This window comes from Gossypium hirsutum, chromosome D07 (assembly GCF_007990345.1).
Source record: "Gossypium hirsutum isolate 1008001.06 chromosome D07, Gossypium_hirsutum_v2.1, whole genome shotgun sequence".
Taxonomy (NCBI): domain Eukaryota; kingdom Viridiplantae; phylum Streptophyta; class Magnoliopsida; order Malvales; family Malvaceae; genus Gossypium; species Gossypium hirsutum.
The window spans coordinates 39,717,034-39,742,151 of NC_053443.1; the positions used below are offsets into that span (position 1 = coordinate 39,717,034).

The 25,118-nt window shown below is 34.4% G+C and overlaps 1 non-coding gene across 1 annotated transcript; it reads left to right on the forward strand.

The window, feature by feature from the left end:
- The first annotated feature begins 254 nt into the window (after positions 1 to 254).
- Positions 255 to 365, forward strand: LOC121219641 (small nucleolar RNA R71). Its single transcript, XR_005916531.1, has one exon. It is a non-coding gene; the product is annotated as a small nucleolar RNA R71 (small nucleolar RNA).
- The last annotated feature ends 24,753 nt before the right edge of the window (positions 366 to 25,118 follow it).

The window sequence follows — 25,118 nt, forward strand, 5'->3', positions numbered from 1 at the left end:
CTACTCGGTTGATTCTGGCCAATAATTATTAGTACCTGTCATCTTCTTGGACAGCCTTTACAGTAGATGCTCTTTGGCCATATGTATGATGTTCAGTTGGCCACTAGTAGGAGTTCGTTGGCATGCTCTCTATTAATTCATATCCATCCTCGTACGTTCTATTCATTAAGGCTCCTCCTATTACTCCATCTAATCCTGACCTCGAATACACATCCAACCCATTGTAAAAAGTTTGCAGTCGTAACCAATCAGGTAATCCGTGGTGTGGGAACCTCTAAATTAACATCTTGAAACGCTCCCATGCTTCGTAATGGTTTTCTCCTTCTAACTGCTTGAATATCAAAATTTCTCTTCTTAATAAGACCATTTTACTAATAGGGAGAACTTTTGTAGGAATTGTCCTACGAGTTCGTCCCATGTCGTGATTGATCTTGGTGCCTACAAATCTAGCCAAGAAAAGGTGTTATCAATTAATGAAAAGGGGAACAATCAAAGATGAATAGTGTCATTAGTGACCATATTGCATTTGAAGGTATCACAAAGCTGAAAGAAAAATTTTTAATGTTGACTCGGATCCTCTGTCATTGTTCTACGAAACTACAAATTGTTTTAGATGATCTGGATCATAGTTCGCCTAATATCAAATTTGTTGGTCATAATAATTGGCCTCGTTATACTCCCTTGAACCATATCCAGATTTGGTAGTGCATATTCTCCAAGAGTCCTTTCATTACGTGCCATGTTTAGATTTACAGGTAACTGTGGTGGTGGTGGTGGTAAGTTTGACGGGTTAACGTTGGCTTCGTTGAATAGCAGATTTTCACGAGGTACATTTCCCATAGCAGGTGGTGGGTTCTACATCTGTGTTGTCGGCGATTCCTTCAGATAATTCTTTCTAGATCGGTGGCTGGCTCTATAGGTACCCCCTACTACGAGTCATACACTAACCCAAAAAAATAATTAGTACAAAAGAAAATTAAATTCGCAACTATAACCTAAAAATTTCCTAATTATTATATTATTATGAAAAAATTAAAATTAATATCGTGAAGTTGCCTCCATGACAACGGTGCCCACAACTTGATCGCCTCCAGACGTACCAATGTCCAAGGTAAAAATTCTACATAGAAGATATAGAAAAATGGTATTAGCAAGTATATGGGTCAAGTTGTAATATAGTTACGCAGAGTAGGTGAGTACTCTGAGGATCATACCCAAGGGAGGCAAGCACTAAATTAATCTTAACTTAAACATAAATAGATCTAATGAATACTCTAATTAGTTTATAATACGAAGAGATAAAAGAAGAGTTTTTGGATTATTGTGGTGTGTGAAATGATGTGCGATTTTGTGCAAGTATACACATTGACTCAAGTAATAAAGTGATGAATGAGTGTCGTTTCCACGAGGATCAGTTTGAGGCACAAAAGTGGTTAAGTTATTATAATAAAATGCAATTAATGTTATGGAAAAAACAATGATAAGTATGCAGTGGCAATTAGTGGAGTATTGATGTAAGCAATACGTGGAATTAATGATAATTGGAAATGCTATGGCAACAGTGAAAGCAGAAATGTAATGGCAATAACGAGAGTAATTATCCAGATAAACTGTAAACAAAGAAATAAAAAACTAAATATGTTATGGAAAAGTTACTACGACAAAGAATATGGAGTGATGCTGATTCAGAAAGGTTAGGATTACCCAGAAGCAACCTTTACTGTCAATAATGCCTTGGCAAAATCATATACGTTTTACTGCATAGAAGAGTTTTAAAATGGCCTACCTCTCACGAGGATAAAACCTCAAGTTACCTTGCTCGTGTCTATAGGCTTTTTAGATATCTTGCATAGGTTCCTTCTGTATGATCGTGACTCTATGTCTAGATTCAATTACAAGTGTCAATCGAATACTTGCTCATTCATTTAACTTTAATCCAACCAATCCAACCCTTTTAGAATTAGACTCAGTTTTTAGCATGCGAACAACCTCAAATGTCTAAAGATCGTTGCATTTTAATTAAGAAATAAGAACAATCAAATGAAATAGAAAAGTAAATGAGATATATACGGCATTCATAAAACAGTTAAGGTTTCATCGGAAGTAATCCCAATCCTATGAGATTTAACTCATGGGCTGGGAATTAAAATTCCAAACCATTATCTGACATCGCGTTCAACTACTACAATTCAATATTTCGAAGGAAATAACAGAAGAACTTTGGGAAGTAGCTTTTGCTTGCTCAACCCACACTTTGGCAGCACAGTGTCTTGTGATGGTTAAGAAGGACTACCTTCGAATTCCTGTCCCTTGCGCAATCAAACCCTTATTCACGCCTAAGGATCTCTCTCACTTTTGCTTCGTCCTTTATAAGGTCTCCTTCATCAGTTTTTATAGATAGATTAGGCTAGGTTTGGCTAACAATTCATGATTATCTTCCCCTCTTTTAGAGGGGTTTATCTAGTGCAAGTTTGAATTTGAATTTGATCTGCTACGCGAAAAATATTGACATGGTCTTCCCAATATTGTCACAACATCCGTGCTGGGAAATTGTCTACACTTTGCCCTGACATAACTTTACTCCTTTATTTCTTTGCTTCAAAACCTATTCTTGCCATACCAACAGAAAAAAACTCCACCACAAGCGATTAAAAGCACCCAATTCCCATACAGTTCAAGTCCTAATGCAATATTAAAAATGCTAACTAAAATGTCCTAAAATGCAACAAAATGTACTTAAGTACAAGCAATTAGATAGGTTTAAAGATATGAAATATAACTTTTTTCAAGAGTTACCACACCCCCAAACCTGAGTTATTGCTTGTCCTCAAGCGAAATACACCTAAATGTATTAATGCACCCATCTTACTGTGGCAAAATATACTTCCTTATACTGCCTAGCTATTCGAAAAACCAATTTATACCTATGTTCTCAGCAATCTTCTCTTTTCCTAAAACTAATTCAATTGTCAAAGGTTTGTTCAGCAAAAGCAGTGCAAAAATTTCTCCCTAAAAACAAAATTTTCTAAGTACCCATGCATTCTCTCTTTCATCCTATAACAAATATCTTTTTTACTTACTTAGTTCATTTGTTACCTAAACAGAAGTCACTTGCTTTAAGTCCATATCAAAATATGTTTTTTTCATATTATATATATTTTTAAACAAATTAAATTATTATTAGGTAATTTATCATGTCACAACATTCTTTGACTTGACAATCACGATGGAGCATATAACGGATTGCCGAGTATTCAATCATGTCACAATTTAAACCAAAAGTCTCTCATGAAGCTAAGGATTTTAACTAAAAGGATGGATGGACCATACAACTACCTCTTTAGCTACTCAATCCTTTGCTATTGATACGAGTCACAAAGGCCCAATTCAAGCTCAAGGATGTGATGGGCTCAAATTGCCACAAGGCCTAATAACGAGGTCAAAGGCTAAACAAATGCGTTCAAAACTAAATGGAACCATTCAAGAATTTATTAGCAAGGCCTTAGATGCGTACACGAAGGAAAAGGAAAATCAAGATTCACTTTCTTGTTTTCAAGAAAATCAAGAAACCGAATCTTGGTCCAATTTTGCTGTTTTGAGCGATTTCAATAATCAAGAAAATCAAGATTTCAAATCTTGGAAATCTTGGTCCAAGAAACCGAATCTTGCAGCTAAGGCGCATTGGATCTCAGTTACGTGCATCAACGAACCAATTTTGGGAGAGAACGGATTACAAGCCCAAATGTTTGAAGAAACGGCCCAATAAGATGTTCCAAGCCCAATCAAGAAATTTAAATTAGACTTAGTTGAAAATCAGGCCAAATTGTCAAAGTGGCCCAATTTGTTAAGTTTAAATTCTTTAAATACTTAGTTTTAATTTTTAGACTTTATGAATAAATTTCTAAGTAAAAATTCAGTCCAAGAGGCCCATTTAAAGTCCTTGGCTGAATTTCCCCTTGAAAGTAAAAAAAAAATTAGTTTTTTTTTAGTTTTCCTATTATGACTAGGAAAATAGTTAGAAGGCCTATATGTATGGCTTGGCCAGCCACCCTTATACACAATATACACTTGCATAACACATTGAAATCAGATTTTATTGAGTGAAAAATTCTCTTGCAGTTTTCTCCAAGAATTCTCTCTTGAGTTTTCTTTAGAAGTACTTTTAACAATCTTTTGATTGTGGGAGCCATCTTCAGCCTTCTTCTTGCCATGTTATACATTGGAGGGGAGATTAGAGCCGTTTGAAGGGAGTTGTGAAATCTTTCGGGATTTCAAGGCTTCTTAGGACTTTCTTTATTTTCTTGTTGTTCGTTCTTCTTTATTAATTTCTGCTTGTGCCTATTTATTGGTTAACTTGGGATTAATTGTTCTTGTTGCATTTCAGCCATTCCAAACTTCAAGATCTGATTCGGCTTCGTTCTTAGGCATCAAGAAACGTTCTTCATTCATAATTTCCAGATTTCTTGCTGCCCAAGTATTTCTTATTCTATTCAATTTGGGTTTCTTGATCTGACAAGTTTAGTTCTCTGTTTTCTGTTTTCGTTGCAGCCAATTTGTTTATAGATCTCGTAGGACTTTCCCGTGACTTGACGACTCGATCTTGGTCTGCGCGCAACCCTCCTATCAGCTATAGTGGAATGCCCCTTAAAGTTATTACCATACACTCTTACTTAGATCCTCCATTCTAATTAATAGCACGATGGAGCAAACAAAGTGATGTTGACCTACTTAGCAACTCTAAACATTGGTGTGCATATTTTGAAAAACAAAAAAAAACCATAGAGTATAAGACACAGAGTAGAAGACATCCCATTTTTAGAAATCAATTTCCAAGCAACTTAGCCTAAGCTAACTTCACCCAATCCATTGTTACTATTCTTGGTATATCGAGAAAAAAATTTAATCTCATCATCGAACATCATAAAGAAAAATTATACTTCTTATAGACAAACCAGTATTTCAATAGTTATTATGCCATGGAAAAATATCCACTATACCAAATGAACATGCAAAATGCAACAAAATGATCATACAAAATGCAACCTAGATGCACAACCCAAACCTAAGGGATGCATTGTCCTCAATGCATATAAAATCATGAACAGTATATAACAAGTATGAATAAGCACATAAACAAGAAGAAAAAAATTATGCAATGCATGAGAGAGAAACAAAACTTAACCTCTGTAACACCCCTAACCCGTATCAGTCGCAAGATTAGGGTTACGAGGCATTACCGACCAAAAACTCAACTCGAAAAAAAAACTTTTCAATTCAAATTATGCACAAATTTTAATAACTCAATCACGAGAAATTTTTAAATTCGAATAGTAACTAGCAGCCAATATTAATAACCACATTTGCACAATTGGATCACTTAACTAACTAAAATCCAAGCATGTTTTACTACATATAATGCATAAACAATTCATGCTTTAAAAAAAATTTAAACACATCAATACTATTTATTTAATCATCTACTTGACTCAACTAATATACATTATTTCACAAGTCAAATTCGACAACTTATATCCCTATATAAATCAATCTTAATAACATATAATCATAAGCGATGAATATTCATATACGAATCAATATCAATATTACACATAATTAAACAATTATCCACATGATTAAACTACCATTGTTAACAATCCACAACCAAAACACATCAATGTTTAATCTAACTAACTCACAAAAACCAAATTCAACCCATATGTTATAAAGATATAATAATCATACATGTGTACCATTTAATCTACTAACCAAACATATCTTACTATTATCATAAAACATTATATCATAATACATATATATAATAATCCTATTAGCCGAAACTTGTGGATAAATAATAATGCATTTGAACACCTAAATAAAATCGATTATATATTACTTCCATATACTCAACTTACATCAACGCATTCATTATATAAATTTACCCATTTGCGCATAATTAAACCATAATTACCATATCATTTCATAACGTTAATTAATATCAATATAAATTACTTACAAGCTTGTTACACGTACATATAAATTAAAGTTAAACCATACCACACGGCAAAATGGACAAAAATTATACGAATACATACAAGCATTTCTAAATGATCAAATTTCAATTGTAGAACTAACCAATTCATGCACTACCCACTTAACTATCCTTTACCATTTTTCTAAGTTTAATAGTCAATTTTAAACATGCCAACTTTCACGACTATATCATCCTACATATATCAAATACGTCATATACCTATAATATATATTGCTTTCGAAATAGGCTTAAACCCTAGCTAAATTAAACAACCATTAACAATGTACCAAACGTATCACACATATATTTATATCATGACCGAAATTTGCATAAACTTAGGCATCATATCTAGCCATTTTCGCATGGCTTACTATTTACAAATTCAAAACTAACCCAAACACAAGCTAGCCTATACATGCCATGAGAGTAAAGTTCAACTTTTAAAAATACCAAAATAGCGATTGATAGTATGACTGATTACTCTAACGATCCCCAAGATCGTAACTTGACTCCAAAATTTATAAAACAACGAATAAACAAACACACAATAAGCTTGAATAGCTTAGCAAGTTATAAGCAAATAAACCATTTAAAAAAACATTTGTAATATAATTTAACTAAGCCGAATCAAGCAACCCTTATTCACATATACATTCATCATAGTATCCAATTCATATAACTTCACAAAAATATGTTAGCAATTAAACATCACTTGGCCGAATGCACATATACTCATAAGCACACATAACTCACACTTTTAAAATATCACAAATACCTTATTTGGCTGAATATGAGCATTCATATAAATACATATTATTCCCTATATAACATACATAATTTATATCATCATTTCAAATACTAAGCTTACCTTATTTTCATTAACATTGAACTTAGCACTTACCTGACCTTTTTAGCTCGATTTCACGTTCAAACACAACATAATAATGCCCATTGAACCACTCGAAACTGAATAGGATGCTCAAATAGTCATGTTTATCGTACAATACCAACATCCCACACGTGGTCTTACATGTAATCTCATAGCGATGTCGTTGTCCCGCACAGGGTTTTACTCGCAATTATAAATTGATGCCACTGTCCCATACAGTGTCTTACATAATAACACTTATCGGAATTCCTTTGGTTCACTCAGGACTTTTGTACGTCATATTTCGATAAAATCCAAATTATACACATTATTTCTATATACATATACTTTCGGCTATCCCATATAAATACACATAAATTCAATTAAGCATTTAAAATTCACAAATATTTAAATTTAACAACTTTTATGTGCTTATAGACTTACCTCGGACGAAGACGAACGAACCAGGACAACTATTCAACAACTTTAGATTCCCCCCGATCCAATTTCGTTTTCCCCCTTTTTTTATCTAAATTAGTAACATTTAAACTTATTTAATCACATATTCAATAAAATTCATCCAAAAATACATGTATAGGCAAATTACACTTTTCCCCCTAACATTTCACATTTTCACAAATTAGTCCCTATTTCACAATATACAAAATAAACAAAATTTCATCTCACCATTCTTGGCTGAATATTCACTAAGCTTATATAAGTCCTTACATTTCATTTATTTCACATTTTAGTCCCTCAATTTATTATTTTCACAAATTAGCCCAAATTACTCAAATTCACCAAAAATTCAAATACAAAACATATTAATCTAACAACATATATTTATTTTCTATCATCAAACACAAGATTCATCAAGCTTTCAACAATGACAAAACACAAAATCATCATCAAATTCAAAAATTGAAACATGGGATTCCTAGTTTACATAGCAACAATCTCAAAAACGTAAAAATCATCAAAAACCGAGCTAAATACATACCTTAATTGAACTTAGACAAGGCCGAACCTAATAACTCTCTTTTCTTTTCTTTTTTTTTCTTTCAACATTCGACTAAGATGAACAAATTGCATGGCTATTTTATGTTTGTTTTTATTTAATTACGTATTATTATACTTTTTACTATTTTAACCTTATTAACATAATATAAAAATTCACCTAACCTTGTCCAATATTGTCCACCACTAATATAAATGGTATAATTGACATGCAAGTGCCCCACATTTTCATTTAATAGCCATTAAACACCTTTAACAATCGGGCATCCAAACGATGAAATTTTTAAACGAAAATTTAGCACACACAAATTCACACATAATAAACACAAAAAATATTTTTTAAAATATTTTTTAACTCGGATTCATGGTCTCGAAACCACCGTTCTGAATAGGGTCAAAATCGGGCTGTTACAACCTCCTTGGACTAGAACGTTGGTACTTCATTTAATTCTTTGTCGTGGACTTGCGAGCACTGACTTTGTATCGTATCTTCCTTTTTCTTAGGTTTCTTTGTCCGTCTCTATTAGTTCTTCAATCAGTTGATCGATTACTTTATCCTGTGCAGTCATGGAGATAGGTGAAGAAGGTTGGTTCAGGAGTTTTACCTTTTCCAATGGCAGTAGTTGGTGTAGTGGTAGAGACACTTGTTTTTTCCTTTCCTTCTTCTACTTCCTTCTGTTAGTCGACAGAGTCTGACTTTTCTACTTCCTTCTCAATAGCTTTTCCCTTATCTGTAGTCACTTCTACAATCATTGGGTCAGTTCTGGTAGCGGGTGGAATTGGATCTTTTTTGCACTCCATAGACGATATCAAAGTAACTAAGAAAGTAGGAAATTCTAGCATGGGTCTCAACAAATTTTTCTGAAGTGATCTTCTTAATTTCAAATCCCTATCTTTCACATACGACCAGTACATAGCCTGGCGTTCATTACTTTTTTCCAACTCTTCCATCATCTGGTATTGCTGCACCTCAAATAGAGACAACCTATGTTTTAACTATTTTAGAAAAGTCAAAATTTTCTAGTCATGAGAGGTGGAAGATGCTATTGTGGGAATACGTGTGGTAGGGGAAGCTTGACTGTACTTCGATGCTGCGGCAAACTCAATTCCTCATAGCTTGGCAAAAATTGTTAGTGTTATCCCACCCTTATTGGGTGTAACGTCCTCAGCATCATCTAAAAGGCATATTTGCTGTCGTACATAGGGCAGAAATAAAAGAAGGAAAATTCAAAATTCTAGCATTTTTATTAGCACACCTATGCACTTTTTTGAAGATAATCTTCCCTACATTTATCTGTCTTCCTTGCATAATAGAATGCAAAAGCAACATTCTTTCTTTTAAAATAGTCGTGTTATGCGTAGATGGTATAAGACGACTCCTTAAAAAGTGATACCACACATTCCCAATTGGTTTTAATGCAGCTCTTTCAACTGTGTAATACTCTTGGCTTGAAATAATCCGATGCGTTCCTTCAATGCATAAATCCTCTAATACTTTTTCCAACCCCTTCGGTGTAATATTCTCAAAAAATTTAGAATGCTCATCTCTAACCTCCTCGATGCCGAACTGGGCATTAATATGGTCTTCGTCAAATGGCACAGATTTACCCCGCACAAAAATGAAAGGAGAATCTGGGGAATTTACATAAGCGTAAAACTCTCTTACCACTTTACCCAAAATATCCCCTGGGTGTAGACCAAATCTACTCCAGTTGTGCTTTTCCACAATCGATGATACTGATTCATGTACCCCATGTTGGGTTCATCCTTCAGCAAAAATCCCTGTTCAAAACAAAATGGCCACTTTAGTGGAATACCTTGTGGCTACGGCAGCATTGAAGAATATCTTTGGTTGGGGGGTGCCAGCACGCGAAGATTCAGCTGCTTTAGAAGTACTTCTTACACTCGCCATGAAGAAAAGGTCAGTGAAATAGAAAAAGAAAAATAATGAAGTAAAAAAACAAATAGCAGAGAGGTTGAAGACAAGAGGACTGTAAAATGTGAACTTTGTGAGAAGTGGGAGATGTGGACTAGTTGGAAAAAATAAAAAGGGATAATGATGACAGTTTTTAGGGAATCGGAAATGTAAGGGAGAAGGGTTATGATGTGGAGGAAAGGTTAAAAACTAACAAGACTTTTTAGGGGGGAAGATGAAATAACGGAGCCCTACATTGTGGGCCTCATACTTTGGGTTTCCTAACTTTTACTGAATTCACTGTCTAAAAAATATTTCCTTTGGAATTTTCTAATCGATCAACTTTATTAACACTTCATCATTCAATTTGTCATAGCATGACGTTTATTTGTAATGCTGCCACAAACTATTGATTTGCATACACTTTAACAAATTATGCTTATTTATCCTGCTCCTGTTCATAATAAAAAAACAGCAATGAAATTGCATTAATAAGAATAATAATAGGTAATAAAACGAAAAAACTACTTATTAACTAAAACAAAAATTCAAACATTACGAAGGCTAATGCTTTGCTTGTTACGCTCTATAGGAGCACCCCAATAATACTTCAAGTATTGTTTATTAACCTTGAATATAGCCCCTGTTTTTAGGTCTTTAACAACAACAGCACCATGCAGATACACTTGAATTACTTCAAAAGGTTTTGACCATCGAGATTTCAACTTACCAGGAAATAATTTGAGCCTAGAATTAAACAACAATACCTACTGTCTAGGTTCAAATTGCCTTGGTAAAATTTTGGCGTCATGTCATCGCTTGGTCTTTTCGTTATACAAATGAGCATTCTAATATGCTTGTGTTCAAAACTCTTCCATCTCATTCAATTCTAGCAAACTCTTGCTGCTAGTAGTAGACCAATCCATGTTCAGCTTTTTAATCGCCCAAAACATTTTATGCTCAAGTTCAATAGGTAAATGACATGGCTTACCATAAACAAGTTTAAAAGGTGACATCCCTAGTGGTGTTTTAAATGCAGTTAGGTATGCCCATAGAGCTTCATCCAATCTAGTAGACCAGTCCTTTCAGGATGGATTTACCAAATTTTTTCCAGAATTTGTTTAATTTCTCTACTAGAAATTTTAACTTGGTCATTCATCTGAGGGTGATATGTCGTGGCAATTCTATGTTTCACCCTATACTATGGCAAGGTATTGGCTATCAATTTGCAATCAAAATGGGATCCCTCGTCACTAATAATTGCTCTCAGTGTACCAAATCGTATGAAAATATTCTTATGTAAAAATTTCAATACCTACTTAGCATCATTTGAAGCTAGGGCTACTACTTCTACCCACTTAGAAACACAGTCTACTGCTAAAAGTATGTATAGCTTGCCTACAAAGGGTGGAAATGGACCCATAAAGTCTATTCCCCATACATTAAATAGTTCAACCTCTAATATACTTTGCAATAGCATTTCCTGTCTCCTAGACATTTCCTATTCTCTGACAATGGTTACACAACTTATAGAATTCATGAGCATCTTTAAATAAACTTGGCCAATAGAATCATGACTAGAGTACCTTGGCAGCTATTTTCATCCCTCCAAAATGTCCTCCATATGGGGCTGAGTGACAATGTATAAGACACTATGTATCTTGTCTTAGGGACACACTTCTGAATTATTTGATCTGCACAATGCTTGAATAAGAATGGTTCATCCCAATAGTACTGTTTGGCATTATGAAGAAATTTTCGTTTTCTCTAAGCATCGAAATCAGGTGGCAATACACCACTTACTAAGAAGTTTACTATGTCGGCGTACCAAGGTAATGCCTTGGCATTGAGCAACTGTTCATATGGAAATTCTTCCTTAATATATTTCTTTCTTTCATCATCATTCCCCAATTCTATTCTTGAAAAATGGTCAGCCACTTGATTCTCGATTCCCTTCCGATCTCTAATTTCCAAATCAAACTCTTGTAACAAGAGTATCCACCTAATCAATCTCGACTTGGCATCTTTTTTTCATACCAAGTACTTGATAGCCGAGTGATCTGTGTAGACTATAACCTTTGTTCCCACTAAATAAGAAAGAAATTTGTCGAATGCAAAGACCACTACCAGTAATTCCTTCTCCGTAGTGGTATAATTTAGTTGCGTATCTGTCAGTATCCTACAAGCATAATATATTGCATGTAGTACCTTTTTTCTTCTTTGACGTAAAACCGCTCCCACAACATAATCACTAGCCTTGCACATGAGTTCAAAGGGAAATGTCCATTCTGGAGCAAACACAATCAATGCTGCTACAAGTCGCTTCTTGAGCTCCTCAAAAGCCTGCAAACATTGATCATCAAAATTAAAAGCTTTATTCTATTCAATTAAAGTACACAAGGGTTTAGAGATTTTTGAAAAATCTTGGATAAATATTCTGTAAAATCCTGCGTGTCCTACAAAACTTCTAATACCCTTAACACTGGTTGGTGGTGGCAACTTTTCGATCACTTCTATCTTTGCCCTGTCCACTTCAATCCCTCGCTGTGACACTCTATGTCCCAGGACAATGCCTTCACGGACCATGAAATGAAATTTCTCCCAGTTTAATAATAGAATCGTTTCTTCACAACGACATAAAACCATTTCTAAATTTCTTAAGAAATCTTCAAAATCATTTCCAAACATAGAAAAGTCATTGGATAGGTACACATTGTTGTCACTGTTTAATAATAGATCATTCGTTTAATAATAGATCATTGTTGTCATTACTTACTACTACCGTGACACCCATTTTCTTAGGTACACATTGCATAGGACTTACCTAAGAGCTGTCAAAAATTAGGTAAATAATGCCAGCATCAAGCCACTTGATAATTTCCTTTTTGACAACGTTCTTCATAATTGGATTCAGTCATCCCAACTATTCAATGGATTTGCTATGGCAATCTTCCAATAAAATTTTGTGCATACAAAATGCAAGGCTAATCCTCTTTATATTGGCAAAGGTCCAACTGAACGCTCTTTTAGCTCGTCGTAACACTTCTAACAACCTATCCTCTTGCTCAGGTGTTAGTTTAGTAGAAATTATAACTAGCAAAGTATTGTTATTTCCCAAATATACATATTTCAAATGTTGTGGCAGAGACTTTAACTCTAGAATGAGAAATTCCTCTACCGATGGTTTAGGAGGGTTAAAAGATTTTTTTGTCCAATCCAAAGATTCAAATTTCTTCGCGGCCTATCCATTATCTGTTGGGCTTCCATAAATTAACCAAGCTCTTCAAAACTTGTTTTATCACCTTGCTCTATCAAATTGTCTTCACTGTCAGAATTGTCATAGCAAAATTTTGCAAATTCGTCCACTATTACTTCTTTTAAGCCAATGGTGTGACACATTAAACACATTAAAAGTAACCTGCTGGTCATTCACTCTCATAGTTAGCTAGCCTTTTTGTACATAAATTAGGGTTCTACCAGTAGTAAGAAACGATCTTCCAAGAATAATTGGTACATCATGGTCAGCTTCACATTCTAAAATAAGAAAATCTGTAGGAAGGATAAATTTATCCACCCTTACCAATACATCTTCAACTTTACCTTTTGGATGGGCGTAAGATCAGTTAACCAGTTGCAACGTTACTATGGCAGGTCTCGCTTTACCCATTCCTAGCTTCCTAAAAATAAGCATAGGTAATATATTTATACTTGCGCCAAGATTACATAATGCTATTCCTACATAATGATTTCCAATTGAACATGGAAGGCAACTTCTTCAAGAACATTGTTGTGCACTCCTTAGTGAGAGCAATAGTCTTAAATTCTCCTAGTCTATGTTTTTTTAATAGTATATCCTTCCTGAAATTCACGTAATTGGGCATTCGCTCCAAAGCTTCGACTAGTAGTATCTTAACATAGAGTTGCTTCAAAACCTCCAAAAATATTTTAAACTGAACATCTTGTTTGGATTTATGGAATCGCTGTGGAAAAGGTAGAGGTGGTCATTTTTTAAGTTGCTGATATTGTTTTGCTGTGGCATTTTTGTTGGCAACCTGATCTAGTTCTACCACAACATTTTTTTGCTTATCATTTCCAGATGTTGTATATTTTTCAGATGATTTTGGAATTTGTACCTGATTGTTACTTGCACTATATTCTTTTTTCGTGGCATCGTGATCAACATCACTCAACTAAGCTTCTAAGGATGATTACTTTGTAATGCTCATTACCTTGTGTTCTTAAATTCTTAGTATCACTCAATAGTACTTCTTGTGGCCTTGAATTTAGAGCATTCACTATTTGCCCCACTTGATTTTCAAGCGCTTGGAGAGATGCAGCCTGACTTTGAATTACAACATCATTCTTGGCCATATATTCCTTTAACAAGTCTTCAATAGAATTAGAAAATGATACCTGACCTTGTTAAGCATTTTGCCTCGGCATAAGATGATTATAATTGAGCGGTGCACTGTTGATATTCTGTCTTGCGGCATGGTTGAAATTTCCTGTACTTTGATTACCCCAACAGAAATTCAGATGCTAGACCCACCCTGAATTTTAGGTGTTAGAATACAGATTGCTATTTCAATTAGAATTACCTATATAATATACTAACACTGGATTTGACGGGCATTCGTCAAACACATGCTTTTCCCTACAATAAACACATGACAACTCTACTGATTTCACCTCATGGACTACAGTTTGATTTTTCATGGTTTTAATCATATTAGCTAGAGAAGATACCTAGGTCATTAACAAGTGATTGCATAAAGCTTGATGGTACCAGTAGCTCTCTTACCTGTCCCAACTCCTAGGGTTGGATACTAATAATCGTTATTGGCAATCTTTTCCAAGATCTCGTATGTTTCATTATAAGTTTTTTCCCAAAAAACTACCATTGGCAAATGCATCAACTACATTTCTTGTGTGTGCATTCAACCCATAATAAAACATCTCCATTTGAGTCTAGTGCTGGAATCCATGCATTGGGCATTTTCGAATTAAATCTTTAAATAATGTCTTGTCCTCCATTTACTGAAAAGATGTAATGTCATTTCTCAACTTGGCATTCATAGTAGGCGGGTTATACCATAGAAAAAATCTCTGGCAAAGATCATTCCATGATGCCATTGTTCTCGATGGCAAAGCGTTCCGCTATGCTCTCGCACGAGCTCTTAAATAATATGGAAATAGTTTAAGTTGTAGGGCATCTTTAGGAACACCCTGTTGTTTGAATAAATCACATACTTTGAGAAAAAGTCTTAAATGTAATTGTGGGTCTTTAGTGGGTAGTCCACCAAACTATCTTATTGTTTGTAACATCTAGAAAATTATCGGTTTCAACTTGAATTACTGAGCTTGTATGGTTGGTTTGACTATCCCTGAATTCAAATCATCTAATATTGGGACCACATGCTCTCTAACTGGCCTATCTCGTTCATGCACCACACATCCAACGGAAGGATTTTCATTGAAATCATTTGGATTATCATTAAGATCATTCATGTTTCCAGCCATTTTTCTTAATTCTTTTCTCTTTCTCCACAAGGTTCTTTCAATCTCCTAATAAAAAATGTATTATGTGTTACCAGGAATGTCTCTTCTCATGCACCGATGGCAAACTTGTAAAAAGTAAATACACTAATTTAAATAAAACTACTAAGTAAAATAACCAAACCAAATTTCACCAAATTTTTTATCCGCGACAATGACATCAAAAACTGAAATCAAGTGATGAGTGAGTATCGTTACCACGAGGATCGATTTGAGGCACAAAAGCGGGCAAGTTATTATAATAAAATGCGATTAATGTTATGGAAAAATCAATAATAAGTATGTAGTGGCAATTAGTGGAGTGATGATGTAAGCAATACGTGCAATTAATGAATAACTGGAAATGCTATGGCAACAATGAAAGCAGAAATGTAATGGCAATAACGACAGTGATTATCCGAATAAACTGTAAACAAAGAAATAAACAACTAAATATGTTGTGGAAAAGTTACTATAACAAAAAATAAGGATGGAGTGATGTTGATTTAAAAAGGTTAGGATTACCTAGAATCAAACGTTATTGTCAATAATGCCTTGGCAAAATCATATCTACTTTACTGCACAAAAGAGTTTTAAAATGGTTAGGAAAAGTCACGGTCAAGTTTTCTTTATATAAACATGCAATAGAAATCAAGTTTCTTTTGAAACTTGGTACAAAGAAAATGTATCTCAAAATAATATTCTTAAAATTATAAAAATAAAGATGTATATCTCCCACTACTTCAGCTGCCATAGTTGTTCCATTTTCGATCCACAATGATAGACTATTATCTCTAGGATCTTTCACCTCCTCAAAACCCTATAAAGAAACACATACGTGATTAGTAGCTCTCGAATCAATGAACTAATGGTCTATTGAATCTTCCACTAAACAAGCTTCTATCATAAAGAGTTTTGTACCTTTGCCTTTGGTGGTTAGGTACTTCTTTCACTCTTCACAGTTCGCCTTGAAGTGTCTTTTCTTACTACAGAAGAAGTATTTTAAACTTAGATAAGTCTTTAGGATTCCTTTTTCTCTTCCTTTCCACTTGTAGTGGCCCACAGAATTTCTTAGTATGTTTTCCCTTCTGTTTTGAGGAAGAAACAATAGCTATGTTTGCTTCTACTCTTTGAACCAGTTGACCGCCATTCAAATTGGCAATAGATACGGGTTAGGGGTGTTACAATAAACATAGCACAACCTGGCACTTTGATACCAATTGTTGGATAAAATCCGGTTCGTAAACGGTTATCTTACACAAAATAAAAATAAAAATTTTGAAAACCAAGTCGATTTGTAATATTTATAATCACACTTGTGTTTCGACTAGATGAATCCTTATCGTTCCTAGTTTTCAACTAAATGACTTTCTCTATTATTCTCGTACCACAAACTACTTCGAGTATGGCTCAAACGATTTGAATCAAACACAGAACTAGAAATAGTTTTCTTTACTTTTAATTTGAAAATGAAAATCTCTTCTTAATAGAAATCGACAGAATTGTTATTCCAGAAAATAGATTTAATACTTAGAGAATAAACTCTCACTATTTTTAGGCAAAATAACAATATCTTAAATTTGTGTATTTTGCCTTACCGATGCCATCTATTTATATAGAGAAGAAGTAAAACTCTTATTAAATTATAGAAGTCTATTTCAAATTGAAAACAAACTCCTAGTCTAACTAGAAGTATAGGGGCAGGCAACCCTAGTTAATAATACTACGGTCTGTCATCCCTCCCTTTTAACATGAGGGAATTTGGGGCCTCTCTCATATCAAGTCAAATTAGAAGTACTTTCTCGACTTTTAATCTAATACTTTATAATTCAATCCAACCCGATATTTATTTTTCTATTTCCTACAATAAACATCTCAATTAATTTTCTAATTAAATACTTTTCTCAACCAATTCTAATTTCGTTAAAATCGTGACGACTTTACTGTATAATAATCTATGAGAAAATATATTTAATATTTGTACATTCAACGACTTTACAATGACCAAATGATTTATTTCCATTTTTGAACTTCATTTAATTTAAAAACCATAAATTTATTTGTAGGCCATTTTCATTTTGGAGAAAACTACATTCATGTCTAAATGTTTCCATTTCTCCACTTTAATTTTCATTTTCATTTTGAAGAAAACCACATTCATTTACAAATGTTTCCCATTTCTCCATTTTCACCATTTTATCAATTTTTGTTCATTTGATTCAACCAGTAATTCAATTCTGGTTTCAACGAGCTAGCGAAGGGACCGATTGGACATATGTGATTAGGAATCAAATGATTTATAATTAAGTTCTAGCTTCCTATTAATTATAAACTCATTTAGTCATGAAGTCGTTCCAGTATAGTATCATGACTGAGCTCTAACCAACGACATACTATTTCAAAAGCAACTTGATCAGTGCTCTTGTAATGACCTTGTCATAATTTTGTTACCCTTATAGGATATCCATAATATTTTTGGGATAAATATGTTCTCCTAATATGATATTATTTTATCTCATGGCAACCATTACCTCTTCCTTCATGAAAAGTTAATTATTATCAAATAGTAATCAAGTCATTCATCACAAAGACGAACGAATCGTGGTCATGTTTACTTTTCATTTACCTATGTCTCGGGCTATGAATTCTACTATTGTGAATGATGCTACATACTACAGAAGTCGTATACCTAACGCACCAGCTTTCGGTTCCTTATCTATTTGAACTTGGGCTTTTACTTGCATCAAACTATACGAGTCACACATACATAGTCCGTCATCCACTTAGGATTTATGTATGCCACACTATGAACGTCACAAGTGAATAAATCCAGAAATGGATTTAGGATCTATTCTTCTTAGGTCCAGTCCAATGTACTGTCAGTCCAATCAATCACATCTATGACTCTATTTTCTGGGAGTCATTTGCTTCGATGCCCGAGATAAAGCATCTCCCCAATTGGACTTGATAGATGACATATTAGTTTTTTAATCGATTTGTTCATTTCCTATTAGACTAAAGACATGTTTAGTTTCATCAAATAATATAAGTTGTCTTTCCATATTACAATCTAACCACGTAATACTACTTAGTATTAGTTTAAACATTAGTCAACCAGTGAGCTAATATTTGCTTCTATTTTTCTTTACATGCAAAAACCACATGAGGAAAATTATACAAAGAATATTAATGTAATCCATGAATCGTTTTATTAACCAATCTTTTTTGAAAAAATTACAAGTTTACAAACGAATAAATACCACATTTAGGACACCAGATCTAACACGAGCCACTACTAGACCGCCTTGGGCCACTGTCGAACCACCGCCATCGACCACCATTGACCTCCACCATCAACTCTTGCCTTCGATCATCACCATTAGACCATTAGAAGCCTTTGTTGTTAAACCACCATTCGTCTACTATCGGTTTGGTTAGGTTGAGTTTGCATCATCTCAATAAGCCTGGATGTGTCTCGGTTCTCCGAGTTCCTTTATAGGTTACATAAAGTTCTATGCCTGTTATTGTCTCACATAATTTTTTTCTATAACAATAAAATAAATCCTGCATAGAGATGATAGTTCACAATTTAATTATACATACCCAAAAATTAATAATAATTACATTCAAATTTTTAGGAAGCACAACTTTGGCAAAATTATGTATTATATATAATAATAAAATAATATCATACATTCATTCACATATGTAGCCCTAAACATGCTAATAATTATAAGAATGTCTCATCTTATAAAAATTAATCACACATGAAGAAGAGAGAAAATTTCCTGTAACACCCTTAACCCGACCCAAATCATCAAATTCGAATATCGAATGTTACAATGCAAAAGCACTTAACAAAAATTTATACATATGGCGTAATCTATTTTAAAACATACTTCTTATTTCTTTTGAACTATTATTTAACATAAAAGAGGGTAATTAATAATTACATTTAAGTCTTTGCAAAAATGTTACAACATAAAACTTTGCTAAAAGCATACTCTTATGGTGCAATGTACTATGTATCATACTCCTAAGATATCTTATGTATGCATAATATCCCAACTTGTTGCTACTTAAACGCACTCCTAGCTTGGTCCCTCCTATCATACCTATTATTACAACAGAACCTGAAGTATAAACAAACACCTGTAAGTTCAAACGAACTTAGTGAGCTTTGATTCCATATTACCTTAAAGCATTTCTAATTGAATTAATCATCTTGAAAGCTTCGGGTTCCATTTGTCTTTGGCAGATACTTTCCCATAACGACATATACATATTCATCAATTTTCATGCTTGATCAATCTATTCACAAGTCACTCTTTGAACTGATTCCAGACTTTAACACTCAATACAGACCTTATTTCCTTACTTGGAAAATGAATGTACTCTTCAGAAGAATATCCAAATAGAACTTTTTTCGACAGACTCTCACTCAGACGGACACTAAATATTTTAATTAAACTAGTTGATCTTACATTTGGCAGATTCTCATACTAAGTTTGATAACTATTAGATTACCAATCAGATCATATATTGCATCAACCCCAAATAAAAACTTATATTGATGATGAAATGTTTTAGATCATCTAGAAGAATTACAGACGACCATATCAAATATCATGAGAACGCAAAGTTTGGAGGACAACTTAAACTTTAGATAACCTTTATATAGCGTAAAGCCTCAAATTGGTAGATACGATAGAATTTAAATATCTTCAATACACAACGTTGACAAACTTGAGACTGTCGAACACTTACTTGTTCATAGTTACGAATATGCCAGATTTCCTATACTGATAGACTACTATGGCGGTTCACCCTTTAAATAACACTGTTGGAGACTCTTTCAAAAGTTTTACTTGGATCATATTCAAATTCTGCCCTAAGACTAACCAAGTAGAAAGGTCATCAAACTTATCAGTTCTCTATCATCACATTAGTTACCAAAGAAGTCTCAAAGTTTACCCAGATCATGACACAAAAGCGTTCGACCAAACTTCGCCACAAGGGTGTTACAGATTACGTAGCACAGATATCATAGAATAAGCCACACAGGCTTCATCAAATACGCCATAAAGACCTTGCAGAACACACCACGAATGTGTCACAAAGAATTACGTGTTTACTGTCCAGTTGGACAATCTCAGAGGTTGTCATGGGGTTTTTCCCACATGGTCTTATACATAACTTTATGTCGTGATCTACCGGCCTAGTCCATATTTTACTAGAGGCATCATCATGAGTATTTTTATTGTTGTATTGTGCCATGGATCTTAGCCACATGGGCTTACACATCCTCATGTCGTGTTCTACTAGTTCGATTTTCATTTCATCGAAGGTTACACCATGAGCATATTTATCATCAACATGATCTGCCTGTTCGGCTAGCAATGTACCTGCCATACCAAAGGCATCACAAATGGACAAATTCCTCAGTTAACATCAATTACACTAACCCAGATTCATTCACTCCCCAGACTAATTCATACACTTCCATATTTGCTTTCACATGCATATATACATGCATCATCTTACTCATATAGCAACTCATATGATTAATTTATAAGTTAGCAAATTCACAAACATACACAAGTCACTAACAGTCACAGCACATTAAAAATCATACATAAACACAAGCGAACATAGGTTCGCACATGCTAGTTTTTTGGTGAACCTAGTTTCCTTCATTGCGAACCTTTCTTAATTACTTACAGAATAGAGAAACATAGTATTACCTTAAATCCTAAGAGCTAAGTGATAGGTTCTTGTTTTCATGGAAACTTGACAACAAGATAATAGATGAAGAAATTTTAGAGAGTTTTATCATTCAAAAGAATTTGAATTTTCAATGAAAAGGGTTTAATTTGTAGGCATTAAGTGTTTCAATGTCCTTAGGAAACCCTAGTCGTAGTAGAAGTAGGAAAGAGTTGCGTGCATGGATGGTGTTACGAAGAGAAAAGTAAGTCGACTTCTTAATTTTGGTATAATTACCCTTTAACTACTTCTACTTTTGACTTTTAACCCAAAACAACGATCACAGCTCGCCAGGCCCATTAGCGAACCCGAGCTCGCCAGGCCTTAAACTCCTAGGCGTTATTCTGGGATGTTACATGAGAAGTATTCGAAGTATCGTTTGTCTAGAGTATAATAAACCCCTCAACATGTCTAATATAGTTTTCGATGGGGTTTTTTCCCTTTTTTGACAAAAGCACGAGTGATTAAGGCTACCTAAAGAGGCACTTAGGTGATTTATAAAGTAGAGAGACCAAAACTTCAATTGGAGACGATACCGACTCGTAGAGGGGTTCACCAACTCCAAATGGATAATACTTAAAAGACTTCTCTAGAACGAGTTGAAAATCCATTAAAAAAAGAATCAAGAGAGAAAACAACGGAATACTTAAATCAAACACTCTACATCACCCTTTTCTTGTCTTTGCAAGTAAATCGTTCCCTCTTTTTTTCTGTGTTGTCCAAAGCTAACTTCATACCAAGAGAATCGTTCTCTAGTTGTTTTTCTATAATCCCTTAAACTTTGTCTTTAAATATGCTTCAAAATATAACCCTAATGCTACGCTTTATTGGAGTATTATTTTTGTATGTATATTTTAATATTTAAGTTAGCAATAAACTATTTCAGTTGGTAATATATACTCAGCCTTATCACTTATTTTTAGCAAAGAGAAATTTTTTTGCTTATTTTTAAGAAATTTTATTTTTTACAAGAGTTTTTACTCCTCTTTTCAATTTAAAGTTTAAATTTGTATTGACTATTCGTTATTTCATGTCTAACTATTGTAATACTTATGTAATAGATAAATTTTTCCTCATATTATTACACTAGTAACCAAACGACACATAAAAGTAATGCGTTATGTTGCACCGCTCCTAATGATAAAAGGTTCCTGCTAGAGAAGAAGAAATACAACATGATTTTCCCTCTTTTGGTTTGGTTCATTGGAACATTGTTGAGTTATTTTCTCACTCAACTTTTCGTTTTGTACTTGCTATGCAAAGAGAATTGCAAGTTTAGGGATAAATTTTAATTTTATATTTAAACTTTGATACGATGTGTAATTTGATATATGAACATTGATTTGATGTAATTACACACGTGAAACTTTTATTGTATTTTAAAAACATACATGGAACTTTAATTTTGAATCAATAGTATACATTTAAATAAATACATCAATTTATTTTTATAATAAATAAATAAATTAATTACTTGTGTATGCAATATGTAAAATTAAAATAATGCTATATTAATAATAGTGTTAGTAGTTTATGAAATTGAATAAAAAATTTAATGTAAAAAATTGCATAAAATTAAAGTTATTGTATAGTATTGCACATTAAATCAAAATTTACGTGTAATTTTGAGATTTATCCCTATAATTTATAGCTGTGCACGAAGAACACTTTTAATGAATCACAAGACACCATGAATGAAAAAAATTATTAATAATTTTAAATTTTATAATTAATTTATACTAGAAATCCTATTAGATGCACATGCGTGTGGAAATCACAAATATATAACACACATGTATAAAAATTAAAAAGAATAAAAATATTAAAATAAAGTTTTAGTTGAGAGGTAAATTAAAAGTTTTACTTGGGTAATTGGTTCGGGTTCAAATTTTACCATATGTATATTTTTATTTTTTAAATAAAAAGATTAAAAGTACCCTTGAATAATATAACTTATTTTAATTACAAAAAACATTTCCGTAATTTTCTTAATTGAGTTAGTGACTCGGTTGAGGGTGACACCAACTCAGTAAAACATTTAATAAATAGTACTAGAAATATTATCACATGTGCATGTGTCATGGGTTGCGCGTCGGTGCTCGCAACCATGACAAACTGGTGCGATCCATCGTGTTCGAGGGAGGTCATTTAGGCCAACCAAACTGGCCCAACCAAACTGGCCCGGTGATTTGAAAGATTAAAAGCCCATCTCAAGAGCCTGATAGAAATGGGAAGTGTTCTAGAAGATATAATTATGGAATCTTAGAGTTCTATTTGTACATAGCTGGTTATGTAAGCTTAGAGTTCTAATTGTATTCAGCTTTTAATTATAGCTATTGATATACTGTGAGGCTCAACTATAAATAGAGACCTCTTTGCTCATTGTAGATTCATTGAGTTATTAATAAGAATTTTGAGAGTATTCACTCAAACTTTTCTCTCAAGTGTTCTTGCTTTTGTTCATCTTTCAAGGCTCGTTCTTACTTCGTTCTTCCGCTGTTCTTCGTGAAAATCTTAAGGGAATTCTATTGAATCCTTTATTGTTGCAAGTGAAGTTGACTTGGGCGTTTTTGCTGCTGAATCTTTTTTTTGTTACAAGTTAGGCTGACTTAGGCGTTTTGAGCAGAGAAACTGCCTAAGGCCGCACGGATCGCGTGGGAAAACTCCAAGTCCGTGACAGTTGGTATCAGAGCTAAGGTTCGAAGCCACCGTTGAAAGATGTCAAAAGAAGTTGAGGGAGTGGAGACCCGTGGGAGGGCTAGGAAAGCCAGTCGCTCAAGGGACATATTGTCTGCTTTAGAGGATCGCGTCGTCACTCTCGAGAGTTCAATGGGGGATATCAAGGAGAGGGTGGAAGACGTTGATGATAGGCTCCATGATGGGCTGCAGTCCATGCAAGAGCAGCTTAAAGAGTATGTGACGGATAATATGAAACAGTTGACTGGTAGAGATGATGCCATTGAGGCTATGGTGGTGGCCTTGAAGGGAGAGATTGCGGAGCTCAAGGGTGAACTCACAATCTACAAGGTTGCCTTGGGCAATGGTGGGTTAGCGGCTGCCGCACCCAAGCCCAATATTGATGTTCCCAAGCCAAAAGAGTTTAAGGGAACAAGGTCCGCAAGAGATGTGGACAACTTTTTGTGGGGAATCGAACAATACTTCTGTGCCAAAGGCATCACGGAGGATGTCACTAAGGTAACTACTGCTGCGATGTATTTATCTGACGTTGCTTTGTTGTGGTGGCGTCGTAGGTCCACTGATGTGAGACGTGGTGGGTCTGAAATCGAAACATGGGAGGAGTTTCGATGTGAGTTCAAAGCACAGTTTTACCCAGAGTATGCCGAGGATGAGGCTCGGGCAAGGTTGCGTCGGCTTGCGCAACAAGGCACTGTGAGGGAGTATGTACAGGAGTTTAGCGAGCTTATGCTCCAAATCTCAGATATGGGGGAGAAAGAGGCATTCTTTTCCTTTATGGACGGATTAAAACCGTGGGCGAAGCAAGAGTTGCAGCGCAGAGGAGTTCAAGAGCTCACCAAGGCTATGTCAGTAGCAGAATCACTTGCTGAATTTGGTGGGAGGAAAGACAATTCCAATTCCTCTAAACCCAGATTAAAGGGTAATAGTGGGGGAGATAAAGAAAGGCCCACTAGGAACGGCGATGGTAAGAAACCTTGGGACAAGAGAAAGAGTGGGCCTATAAAGTGCTTCCACTGTGAGGGTCCACATATGATCAAGGACTGTCCAAAGAAGGCCGCTCTCAAGGCTATGGAAGCAAAGGGGGAGTCCGATGTGGAGGATAACAACCTTGGATCGATACTAGGGGGTGTCGAAGATAGAATGAGCCATGGTTTGATGTTTGTAGACATCATTGTGGCCGGCAGAAAATTGAATGCACTCGTTGACACAGGCGCTTCTGATTTATTCATGTCTGAGGAGGCTGCTTGTAAACTGGGCCTCAAGATAGATAATGAAGGGGGTCGGATCAAAAC